General features: G+C 41.3%; 1 non-coding gene across 1 annotated transcript; it reads left to right on the forward strand.

Annotated features, from left to right (window-relative positions):
• The first annotated feature begins 11,902 nt into the window (after positions 1-11,902).
• LOC141650852 (small nucleolar RNA R71) lies at positions 11,903-12,009 on the forward strand. Its single transcript, XR_012546864.1, has one exon. It is a non-coding gene; the product is annotated as a small nucleolar RNA R71 (small nucleolar RNA).
• Positions 12,010-12,543: the final 534 nt, after the last annotated feature.

Here is a 12,543-nt window from a genome sequence, read left to right on the forward strand (position 1 = left end):
CACTAACGATGCAGGAACTGGTGCAAAGCAAAAGGAGAATCAAACAGCCGGCAGCGCTCCTCCGAAACATAACACAAAAAAGCCAAAAATCACAAAATAAACCACAATCCAAAAACATATATATACAAACCGGCTTACGCAAAATACATCGACAACCCTCTATCATACAGACACTGGCCTAAAACAAACGTCTATCATACAGACACTGGCCTAAAACAAATGTCTATCATACAGACACTGGCCTAAGACAACGAACTGGGGGCTATCCGCCACCTACCAAACTAAGCACTCTCTATCCTCTCAAACGGAAAAGAAAGAGAGCAACATGGGGAACAGAGGAGCAACAACGGAAGCAGAGGTGATTACCATTATGGTAATACCCCGTTCCTGCTCCACGACAAAAAAGAAGACAGTGCCTTGCAGACTTCGGATGATGAGGAGGCCAAGAACTATGATGCGATGCACCACCCCGGTACTGAACCTCACTCATCCGCCACCCTGTCTATGAGCCACAACGAAAAGGACAAGCCGACCGTATCAGCCGCCTCTCCTCCTCTATCGAAGCATCCTCCACCACCGCCTCGAATACAGCATCCTCCCCGGCCGCTACAGCCCCTCCAGGATCGACTTCCTCCTCCAAAGCCTCAACAACGGACCCCATAGGTCCCAGACGATACCCTGCGATCAAAAAAAAAAAACAACAACCAAACAAAAAACGTCAGCCGGAATTTCGGCATTACGACGACATGAAATGGATAAATCCAAAAACACAAGCAACCTGCAATGCAAAACAAGGGGAATCCCGCCCAAAATCCAACCAAACAAAACCATTCACAACAAACAAACAAAAACGACTCGCCCCTCTTTTCAAGCAAAAGACGAGTCAAAATCACAAAAACGGCATTCCGAGACCCCTACAAGGTCCGCCAACAAACCAAAATACATTCCCGACACTATGAGGTATTTTTCTACGGCTCAAAAAGGTAATTCATACGCTAATTTGAGCCCAAACCGGTCAAAAATTCGAAAACGACCGCAAAAAGGCAAACATGATTTTATCGCGCCTCAAAACGACCTAAATTACCAATAAGGTCCATTTCAAGGCAAAATGACTCAATTCAAGCCCAAACAGGCGCTTATTTTGTCAGACGTAAGACCGTCACAAAAGGCAAAAATCCAATTTTGCCCACAAATATCCAACGAAGGTCCATAAATGGCGAATACAGGTTTTCCCAACTACAATGCAACCTAGTGGGACCCACTACCCAAGCAAATAAACTGGGCATTGCAAAATGAGACGGTTTCTCGCCTCACTCACATTTTTCGAGCATAGGGAGCGGGAACGGGGACCAAAATGCAAACTAAAAGCACCCCTATACTCCTAAACAGGTTCCTAACCTAATGCAAGCCTCAATTTCACTCGAAATAGGCTCAATCAAAAACGCCCAATTTGATTTTTAGGGTAAAATTCGCCCTAATTCAACCAAATTAAAGATCAACAAATTTGAATGAATTCAATTGGAAATACTTACCTTGAGATGACATTGTTGATGATGGCACGGGTAGAAGCTAGCAAAGCTCCTTCAAATGGCGATTTATGCGGGTTTTTGTGTCTAAAGGAAGAAGATGAAGTGAGGTTGATATGCGGACCAACCTCGCGTCTTTTAAAGAAAAATAGGGAAGCCCATTTGGTTCGCCAGGTGGCTCGCGCCTAAACCAGGCCTCCCCTTTGCTCTTTCAGCGGATTTTGGGCTTTAGCCCAATTTCCCGTGATAAACTTCAAGTTTTCATTCGACGATATATAAGGTCGTCATTTTTCTCAAAAACAAATAGTGAAAACTTAAATTCACTATTTTCGAAAGCTTTGAACGACGGCACATAAACCGTCCCTCCAATCGAATAGTGGAAATTTAAATTCACTGTTTTCAAAAAATTTCAATCAAACGGCGATCAAAACCGCCAATTTCAAAAATAATGGTGAAATCAAAATTCACCACTTCTCTTCAAATTTTCAAAAATAATAGCGAAAATTTAAAAAACCGCTATTTCTCCAAATTTTAAGCGACGGCAATTAAAACCGTCATTTTCAAGATTAAAGTTGGGAATTGAATTCCACTATTCTCATCAAATGTGAATGGCGGCACATAAACCGTCACTTCAATCAATAGTGAAGATTCCAAATTCGCTATTTCCATCAAATGTCAACGGCGGTACATAAACCGTCACTTCAAATAATAGTGAAGATTCCAAATTTGCTATTTTCATCAAATGTCAACGGCGGCACATAAACCGTCACTTCAATTAATAGTGAAGATTCCAAATTCACTATTTCTTACAAATGTCAACGGCGGCATATAAACCGTCACTTCAAACGTAATAGCAAACTCAAAATTTGCTATTTTCCTTCAAAATTAAAACAAACGGCGATCGAAACCGCCACTTCAAATTCAAAGAAGAACGACGAATGGTGAAGATTTCAAATTCACTATTCTTTCAAATACCAGCAGGAGGCTTCCTCGCGGAACCCGCTCATTCCATACTCACTCTTCCTACAGCGGCATCACGAGTTCGCTGCTTTCAAAACAAGCCCATTCGACACGGCTACTCCCATGGTCCATTATTCGACCACCTCGCGGCTGGCGAGCCTTTGTCCGCAACCTTTCAAGGACATATCCCGAAGATGCCTCGGGTACATTTCCTTGTCTTGGCTGGCGAGCCTTTGTCCGCAACCCTTCAAGGACAGATCTCGAAGATGCCTCGGGTACATTTCCTTGTCTTGGCTGGCGAGCCTTTGTCCGTAATCTTCCAAGGGCAGATCCCGAAGATGCCTCGGGTACATTTTGTCATGGCTGGCGAGCATTTGTCCGCAATCTTCCAAGAGCAGATCCCGAAGATGCCTCGGGTACATTTCCTTGTCTTGGCTGGCGAGCCTTTCTCCGCAATCGTTCAAGGACACATCCCGAAGATGCCTCGGGTACATTTTCTGTTCATTGTCTGGCGAGCCTTTATCCGCAATCCTCCAAGGACACATCCCGAAGATGCCTCGGGTACATTTCCTTGTCTTGGCTGGCGAGCCTTTGTCCGCAATCTTCCAAGGACAGATCCCGAAGATGCCTCGGGTACAATTTCCTAATCATGGCTGGCGAGCCTTTATCCGCAAACATTCAAGGACACATCCCGAAGATGACTCGGGTACATTTTCTTACCATCAGCCGGCGAGCCTTTGTCCGCAAACACACAAGGACATATCCGAAGATGCCTCAGGTATGACTCCTTCTTATGGCTGGCGAGCCTTTGTACGTAGTCTAACGGACTTTAAACGACTAGCACGGACAGTCGACAGACTCTAGACTGTTCCCGACTACAGGTCCTTGACTCGTACCCTCGAGTCACCTTGGCGTCGCCCTTCCCGACGGCAGGTCCTTGGCCCGAATCCTTTCGAGCCGCCTCGACGTCGCTTGGGTCTCCAAGTTGTAATCTTCGATTAATCTGGGGGCTCTACTTTGACTTTCGCCCTGTCCAAGCCTCAGTCAAAGTGGGGGCTCTGTAGATACCCGGTATCTGCTGAGACTCCAACAAACTGGTCGTGCAAACTCTTTTCGGTAACTTGTCGTTAGGAGCATCTAGACCAAAACAAAATTTATAGCTTCACAAACAACTCTACAATTAGTAAAGAGGCAAGTAAAGGTCGGATCCCAAGGGACGAGAATTGAGATGAGATTTCTATTGAAACTAGTGGTGTCTTAGGGGTGTCACAAATTGGGTTGATATAGAAGGTCACTAAATTAAATAGCAATGGAAGTAAACTAGCAAGATGAATTAAAAAAGGGGTTGTAAACAATTGATAAAAAGCACTAGGGTGTCATGGGGTCATAGGGGATTCATGGGAATTGATCATACAAACATGTTCTCAAATTATAAGCAAGCAATTATTGTTGTGATGGATTGAGTTGGGTTATATCTTACAATCCTAGGAAAGTTTGGGTCCCGGAGCCGAATCGATTAGATTGTACAACACCTACAAGTCGACTTAGTCTTTCCTACTCAACAACATGCATGGTCTAATGAGACTCGAGTTGGTTTATGTCTTACAAGTCTCATTGAAAAGATAGGTGATGGGTAAAAAATGCAAGGATTCATAGGCTCGCATTTCATCAAACATAATATGTGCATGAGTTGAGATCAAAACAAGCAAGCAAATAAACCATGAAAGCATATTAATTTAAGCATGAATCATTCCCCATGTTGGTTTCCCCTAATTATCCATTAACCCTAGTTAGGTGACTACTTACTCATTATCATGTTGAACATGCTAGCAAGGTTGTCAATCATACCAACAAAGTGAAACATGATGAATAAATGAAAGTAACTAACAATAATTAAAAAGGGATTAAGAGAATTATACCTACTAATGATCCCAATAATAAAGCAAAGAATAAAAGAAGTACTTGATACTTGATTGAGAGGTTGTCAATCGCCCAATAATAACCCAAATAATCTTCATTTACCCAAAATAAAGGATGAACAAAAGAGAGATTAAGGAAATAAAACTTGTATTAAAACTTGATTAATTGTTGATTACAAAACTAAAGAGAGATTTGATTGATATTAACTACTCTAAGAATTGATAAGAAGAACATGCTCTTCCAATTGGACTAATGGGGTATTTATAGTGGGGATTAGGTGTAGGAATTAGGGTTAACTAAGGGCTTAAATGACGATTAAGTCCCTACTTAAGGAAACGCCGGTATTTTCTGAAGGATGGGCATCTTTCTTGAAGCTTGAAGAAACGAAGTTGTGCTGTCTTGGAATCCGTGCGTCTTAGGCTCGGGACGGCCGGATTCCTGTGTCTCTGCCCGGGCGTCTTTGGGAGAAGACGAGCGTCTTTTGGTGTTGCTGCCCGGGCGTCTTGGGTAGAAGACGCACGGATTGTGAAGGTGAAGGACGGGCGTCTTCTAGGGAAGACGGGCGGATTGTCATGTAGCGTGCTTTCTTCTTCTTTTCTTCCCTTTTCTTCATAAAATCCTTGGGGATTTCCTCTGGGATGCAAGGATCTTTCCTCATCATTGCCCATCTATTATAATATGTACAAAGGCCTTCTAATCTTGTCTCTCCTTGATGCTTGGTCATTGAATTCAATCAATTTAGCCTCATTTTGCCATGAAAATGCAAGGTTTGCACTCCTTTCCTACCAAGGACACAAAACCTCAAAGAATATGCAAAACAAAGAACTAAAGACAATAAATGACCCAAATATGCACTAAAAAGTATGGGAACAAGGCTAATTCGGGGACTAAATATGCTCTAATTATGGTCACATCAAATATCCCCAAACCGAACCTTTGCTCGTCCCGAGTAAAGAGGTGACAAAGACTAGGACCATTATTTAAACTAACCTAATAACATAGCCGATATGAGACAATTAGCGGGTCTCACTCCGCCCCTTCAACTCACAACAAGACAACCATGAGGTAGAATGCCTTCTTGCAAGGCAAGGTGGGTCTTGCCAAAATGGCGACACATCCAAACATTAAGCACACAAAATAAATAATGGATGCATCTACAAAAGAATAGCCACTTTCCTCATCTAAGTGGCGGAAATTATCTACAAGGGAAGCAATTCAAGGGTACACACTCCTTCATAGATGCAATTTGTTCAAACTACTAAGCCTAGAAGGATACCAATAAATCACCTCCAAATTGTGTCAAGCTAGGGTATCTTTGTCCTCAATCGTTAAATGCTTTTGTCAAGAATAGACTCCCTATGGTGTTAGAAACACTGGAGGATCGTGGAATTCCCCTTCTCGCCTAGACAAGAAGAAGGGTCGCCGCTCTCTACCATGCACAAAAATGGATACGATGGATAAAGGGATCAATATTATTTGAGTTTCACTTTGGGAGTTTGCTTTTGTTGTTGTTTTCCCCTCAATTTCTTGTGGCATATAACATTTGAGAACACTTTCTTGCCATTTCTTTTTGATTTTTGGCATTTCAACACTTGACAACTTTCAACTTTTCTTTGCATTTCTTTTGAACATTTTCAAAGTCACCCCGTATGTAGTGAGGGTGGCTTATATTTGAAGCTTTAGGAGTTCTATTTTTGCTCCTCTTTTCATTTGATGCATTTTTTTGCAAACTTTCTTTCACTTTTCATTTCATTGAACTCAAATCAATTTCTTTTTGTGCCCATTCCCTTTGATGACAAAAATGTGGTAGAACATGGATGATGGATGGATGCATGGTTTCAAGGGTCACCTTGGAATAAACGGTAGCCAAGGAGTTATCACACCACAAGGTACTCTTGACTAGGCCTTAATCCATGGGTCAAAGGATACTAGCAAGTAGACGGTTTCGCAAAAATTTTCTAACCATGCAAACTACATGCCATGATGCAACTAACATTTATACATCCTAATGCAAATGATTCTACCAACTAATATGACATATACACTAAATGCAAGTCCTAAGTTCACATTTTTATACCGCATCAATCAAAATAAAGCCACATAGTCATTAACATAAAGAGGAAAAAGGAGATTAGAAAGATCATACCATGCGGTCTTCAATATCCTCATGTCTCGGATGTGGCGTAGTCGATCAATGTGAACAAGGATAAAACAAACACAATATATACAATATATACATTACTACACTACAAAGGAAATGAACTTGTTTTTGGTTTTTCAATTTTTCAAATTTTTATGGTTTTTTCGAAAATTTTTAATTTTTTTGGATTTTTGAATAAAAGTTAAGTTATAATTCCCCATCCCCAAACTAATATGGGCATTGTCCTCAATGGCCAAAATGATGGGAAATCATGCAAGCATGATGCATGAATTCTACACTAAATGCAAGCTACACTCATCTATACTACATGATGCATGGGTTTTTGTTTATGACGGAGAGGATAATTTAGATTACCTCCCGTTATGTATGCATGTACTTCCCCAAACCGAGTTAAACATTATTTCTAATGTCCTAAGGTTGGGTGTAGTTCATGCACACATGATGCAATGCATGAAACTAAATTTGTCATTTTGGATTTTCAAAAGGTGGGAACAATAAAATGAGAACACCTCAATGGGGCCGAGGTGTTAGTCCTCTATGTTTCTAGGACTACTCCAACAATGATCAAGATAAATAAATAAAACAAAGAGAGAAATAGACAAACCTCAAGAGGGTAGGAGCCTCCAAAGCTTGCTAATCTTCCATCATATCATCACTATCATCATCTTCCTCAATAGAAGTGGACTCATCACCACTTTCCTCTTCACTTTCTTGTTCACTTTGTTCATCATCCTCTTCTTCTTCTTTACTAGCCTCTTCATCAATGTCATCATCAACATCTTCATTACCGACAACCTCATTGTCACCCGGAATCTCAACCCTAGTTGCACTCGGAAAGAAGACTTCCCTATCCGCCCAACTAGGCAAAGGACATGAAGGATCAAGTAGTCCTTGCCTAGCTAAGTGAAGGAGGGGTGGATATTGGGCTAAGTAAGCATCTTCCCGGTCCTTGAAGGCTTGCTTGTGCACTCTTGCATAAGAAGAGTCATATAATCATTTCTTGCTTCAACACCTTCGGGTTTGAACTCTTGGTACTAGAAAGGATAGGGTGGTGTGAAAATGGAAGAGGAGGGCATTTAAATTTCACCCTTTTGTTGCCGGATAATGTATTCGGCCTCTTTTGAAAGGGGAAGTAGATAGTTGGTCCGGTGGACACTTAAGCGACAAATCTTCGAAGGCAAAGTAAAAGATCTAGCCTCACTAGTGAGCCATCCATACTTGGTGTCAATAGGGTTATGAGAGACCCACTTGTACTTGTTTATCATAGTTTCAATATCAATTAGATGACCACCCTTCTTCGCCACATACTTGCTATCCTTGTTGATGTTCGGATCAAAGTATTTAGCCAAAAGAGTGACTAGACCTCCATTCACAATAACGGTAGTGCCTTGCTTCCCACAATCAACATTTAGCCATCTATCCACCAAAAGTCTTAGAGAGTTAAAAGGCTTGGTGAATTCCCTTCCAATTTTTAAGGCCGACTCAAGAAGAATAAAATCGAGTTTGGTAAAGTGGTTGGTGTCTTTTATTGCAATGATGGTGTTTCCTATGACCTTGTGCCACACCCTAATGCCCGGATGGTGGACTAATAGAGCGCGACTAGCATGGTAGTTCTCAAATTTCCTTCCGGAAATCGCCTCCCAAAGAGGGTCGGGATCATACTTGCCAACATTCTTGAAATAACTCGGTGAATCACTAAGATCCAAAGCTTTACTCATTTCCTCAAAGGAGATGCGCCTACTAACATTAGCTAGGCGGAACTCAATGCTTTCCATAGTCTCTACCTTATTAACTTTCAAAGAACTCAAGAATTCTAAGGTAAGGGAGGGGTATGTCAATTCTTTTGTTGTAAACAATTTCTCCAACCCCATGGCTTTAAAGAAGGCTCTAGTTTGCTCAAGGACACCCAACTTATCTAAGGCATCTTCACAAATAAACTTGGTGGATAGAAATGATTTTCTAGCAAACTTGGCAAAAGTGTCCCTATGGGATTTGGAAATGAAAATTACCTCCGGATAGTTCGAAAGTTGAGCAATTTTCGGAGTAGTTGATGTTGTTGCTTCCATGGGAGGTTGTTCTTGTTGCACTTCCAAGTTTGAGCTAGTTACCACGATAGCCAATGAGGCTTTCTTTGCTTGAAGACTCTTTTGTCTTGTTGAGAGTGCCTTTGCCTTTGGTGCCTTTGTTGCTCCTTTTGTCCTTGCCATTGATGCTTGAACCAAGAAAAGAGTGAAAATCTTCAATTTTCAAGTGTACCCAAATCGATTTCAAGATGAAAGGCTTTGCCTTTATAAATTCAAAAATCGACTCAAAGGTTGAAGATTTTGTTACTTGGTTTGATTTTTGTTGAAAGAGGAGTGATTAATTTTTGTTGAAAGGATGTTTTGATTTGATTTTGATGAATGTGGTTGAGGAAATCTTGTTTTTGTGATGGAGAGGATGAGGGTTTTGAGTTTTTGGGGTTTATGGGTAGTGTTATGAATGAAGGAATGAAGAAATGAATGTGGGAGGAGGTTTATAATGAACCCGAAATATTTGAAATGCAGGGGGAAGACGGGCGCCTTTCCTTCGGGACGCCCGGATTCTGTCTGTTCTGGGTTGGGAAATTCTCGCCTAAAGACGGGCGGATTCTAGCAAAGACGGGCGGATTTGAAAATGCGGGATGGACGTCTTTCAGAGAAGACGGGCGGATTCCTTTCCAGGGATTTTTCTTGTTTTTCTCAGCCAAAAAGACGGGCATCTTCTCTTGCAGGACGGGCGTCTTTCTGAGGACGGGCGGATTGCATTGCAGGACGCCCAGATTTGCTAACAGTCCCAGAATTTCAAAAATTCATCTCATGAAGACGGGCGTCTTGTGACAAATACGCTCGGGTTGTCTGAAGACGGGCGGATTCTCTTGAAACCGCTCAGACTCTTCCCCTTTTACCCGGATTCAGTTCTCCGTGTACCTTGCATATCCCTTGTCATTTTTCATCCTTCAAAATCTTGTGTTCTTCATTGTGGGAGCACTACTAAGGCATGGATAGCCTAGGCAATTGCTATCCCCACACTAAGCTAAAGCACTACACATCAATTGAAATCATTAGTCCCTCCCTCACTTCTCTCAAAAATGATAATTATCTTGATCAAGGCACAAAAATCCAAAAAAATGACAAAAATGCAAATTAAGAATTAAAATGCGAGTTAGGGAGTTAGAAGTATTTACAAATGGTGGTTTAGGGAGGACTCCACCAAACTCTCATTCTTGATGAGATGTCAAGGGGGCATGTCCAAGGCGTTGTTGATGTTGCTCAACACCTTGAAAAAGTAATCAAAAGCTTGTTCATTGTCATGATAAAGGTCTTCGATAGACCTTTGCCCTTGTTGTCGGTCTTGATCGATAGCATTGCCGATGTAGGGATTGAAAATCCTTTCAAATTCGTCGTCCCAAAGACCACAAACTTCATTAAGTTGATCATTAAAAATCTCTTGATTTGATGGAGACAACTCTCCCATTTTCTTTTCTTGGCCAATGAGGCCATCTTCTTCATTGCTTGACTTTGGTGAGCTTTGCAAGCTCTCTTTGTTACAATTCATTTGTTCTTTGAATGGAGCATCTTCAATTTTCTTCTTCCATTGAAGTTCCGACTTCTTCCTATCATCCTTCCGGCTATAATGATCAATCATAAAACATGGTTCATGTAAACGGGGAGCTCTCATAGTCTTGTCAAGATTGAAAGTTATGCTCTCATCTCCCACTTCTAGTGTGAGCTCTCCATGTTTTACATCAATCACCGCACCCGCGGTGTGTAAGAAAGGTCTTCCTAGAATGATTGGAATGTTGGAATCTTCTTCCACATCAACAATGACAAAGTCCACCGGGATGAAAAACTTCCCAATTCGCACGGGAACATCTTCCCATATCCCTAATGGTGTCTTCATCGATCTATCGGCCATTTGGATTGTAATATTGGTGCATTTAAGCTCTCCTATCCCCAACCTTTTACTCACCGAGTACGGCATAACACTCACACTAGCCCTAGATCACATAAGGCTTTTTTTATCGTGGTGTCGCCAATGGTACACGGTATTGAGAAGCTTCCCGGATCCTTGAGTTTTGAAGGCAAACTCCCTTGAAGTATTGCACTACTCACCTTAGTGAAGGCGATAGTTTCAAGCTTCCGGATCGATTTCTTCTTTGTGAGGATGTCTTTCATGTATTTCGCATAGGCCGGCACGTGATTGATTAATTCCGTGAAAAGAATTGAGACTTCCAAATTCTTCACAATTTCCATAAATTTTCCAAGTTGGTCATCAAATTTGGGCTTGGCTTGACGACTTGGAAAAGGAAGTCTAATGACAATGGGCTCCTTCTCCTTGACCTTGTCTTCATTTTTCTTTGAAATTTCTTCTTTTGATGATTCTCCATCCTTGGAGTTTTGCACAATTTATTCCTTATCACTAGCTTCCACAACCTCATCGTCAACTTGCTTCTTCGGTGCTTCATACCTTGTACCACTTCTCAAGTGAATGGCACTAACCGTTTCATGTCTTGGGGGATTACTTTGAGGTGGTAATTGCACCTTTTGTCTTTGTGAGCTTGAAGATGCTAGTTGAGTCAATTGGGTTTCCAACATTTTGGTGTGAGCTAGGATGTTGTTGATGGTGGTTTCCTTTGCTTGACTATCTTTTTGCATTTGAGTGAAAAATTCTTGTTGATTCTTTTGCATTTGAAGGACCGCTTTTTGAACATCAAAACCTTGGTCATTTTGTTGATTGTATGGAGATTGATTTTGGTAACCTTGGTTTTGGTTGTAAAAGGGTCTTTGATTTTGGTTTCTCATGGGAGGTGGGGTGTATGTTGTTTGAGGGTTTTGAACATTTTGACTTTTGTATGAGAGATTTGGATGGAATTTGGTGTTTTGATTGTAATAGTTAGAATAAGGGGTACCACTCTTGTATGCTTTGAAAGCATTCACTTGTTCATTTGTTCCCCTACATTCACTTTGGTCATGTCCCAAAGTTCCACAATTCTCACATATCCCACTTGGGATTGATGAAGATGCCGTCATGGCATTAACATGATGCTTTGGTGATTTTGAGGCTTCTTCAAGTCTAGCTATAGCTTTTTCAAACTTCAAATTGATGGTATCAATGTGAGCACTAAGTTGAGCACCCAATTGAGTAACGGAGTCCACTTCATGCTTTCCTCCTCTAGTAGCCTTGCGAGGTCTACTATATTGTGAGTTAGGGACCGCCAACTTCGGTGAACATTCCATTTGATCCCATGTTGAGAATGTTCCTTGAATCTTCATATAGACCGTTCCAAAATTGTTGTACCAAGAACCACTCGCTAAGTCCATGATGAGGACATGAGCGACAAATTCCTTTGAACCGCTCCCAAGCTTTATACAAAGATTCTTCATCCCTTTGCTTAAAACCCGTAATTTGAGCTCTTAACATGTTAGTCTTTTCCGGTGGGTAGAATTTTTTGTAGAAAGCTAGAGCCAACTTCTTCCAAGAGTCAATTCCGAGAGTGGCCTTATCAAGGCCCTTCAACCATTGTTTCACGGTGCCAATTAAAGAAAAAGGAAATAAGACCCATCGAATTTGGTCTTAAGTTACACCGGTTTGAGAAATCACATCACAATAGTCACAAAAGGTCTCCATATGAGAATAAGGGTCTTCACTAGGCATCCCCCCAAATTGGCTCCTTTCGACTAATTGGATAAATGCGGATTTGGCAATAAAATTTCCGGTTAGATGTTGTGGAGTGGGAGTACCATTGGGTAGGTTCTCCTCGGTGGGTACGGAATGTGATGAAAATTTAGGCATTGTGGGTTGATTTTGTGTTGTATTTTGTGTTGGGTTCTCCTCACCTTCTCTTGCAAAAGGTTTGATGAACTCAATAGTTGGTAGAATATCTACAACCTCACTAATACCTCTCAAATTTCTAATAGAAAGTCTTCTATTAGTTGTCAAAGTTCTTTCAATTTC

Source organism: Silene latifolia, chromosome 3 (assembly GCF_048544455.1).
Source record: "Silene latifolia isolate original U9 population chromosome 3, ASM4854445v1, whole genome shotgun sequence".
NCBI classification, from domain to species: Eukaryota; Viridiplantae; Streptophyta; class Magnoliopsida; order Caryophyllales; family Caryophyllaceae; genus Silene; species Silene latifolia.